Consider the following 821-nt stretch of genomic DNA (forward strand, 5'->3'; position numbering starts at 1 on the left):
TATACTTGTTGATTGCTAGGACCTTGTTGGTTGTTGTGCTGAGCATTTGAATTGTATGGAATGTTTCAATTATAGTTTGGCCTTGGCGGTTGATAATTATTTTGATAATTATTTCCCGGCCTTTGGTTCATGTATGAAACATTCTCCCTTTGTTCCATTGTTTGTTCAACACTGAGAAAATCTTTTATCAAATGTGGTCCTCCACACTGCTCACAACTAATACGTATTGCGTGAATATCTTTTGTCATCTTTTCCATTCGTCTCTCGAAAGCATCTATCTTTGCGGAAATGGAATCAAAGTCATGGCTAGAATCGGCTCTAGCCGCTTTAGATGAATGAAAAATATCTTTTTCTTGATGCCACTCATGTGAGTGGGAGGCTGTGTTATCAATAATTTTGTGAGCTTCAGTTACGGTTTTCTTCATAATGGAACCACCAGCTGCTGTGTCGATGTCTTTTCATGTAGCAACGTCGACACCTTGGTAGAATATTTACACTATTTGATAAGTGTCTAAACCGTGTTGAGGACATCCTCTCAACAACTTTTCGAATCTTGTCAACGCTTCATATAATGTTTCATTTGGCTTTTGTGCGAACGTAACAATTTCTCCTTGAAGTCTCACGGCTTTAGATGCCGGAAAGAATCTTTTAAGAAATTTCTCAACTAAAACATCTCATGTATCAATCGCTCCTTCGGGTAACGATTCTAACCAATCTTTGGCTTCTCCATTTAAAGTCCAGGGAAACAACATGAGATAGATCTGTTCATCCTCAACTTCTCTGATTTTAAATAGAGTACAAATCCTATTAAAGGTTCGAAG

General features: G+C 37.8%; 1 non-coding gene across 1 annotated transcript; it reads left to right on the forward strand.

Annotated features, from left to right (window-relative positions):
• The first annotated feature begins 513 nt into the window (after positions 1–513).
• LOC139903200 (small nucleolar RNA R71) lies at positions 514–620 on the forward strand. The gene has a single exon (XR_011778040.1). It is a non-coding gene; the product is annotated as a small nucleolar RNA R71 (small nucleolar RNA).
• The last annotated feature ends 201 nt before the right edge of the window (positions 621–821 follow it).

Source organism: Rutidosis leptorrhynchoides, chromosome 3 (assembly GCF_046630445.1).
Source record: "Rutidosis leptorrhynchoides isolate AG116_Rl617_1_P2 chromosome 3, CSIRO_AGI_Rlap_v1, whole genome shotgun sequence".
Taxonomy (NCBI): Eukaryota; Viridiplantae; Streptophyta; class Magnoliopsida; order Asterales; family Asteraceae; genus Rutidosis; species Rutidosis leptorrhynchoides.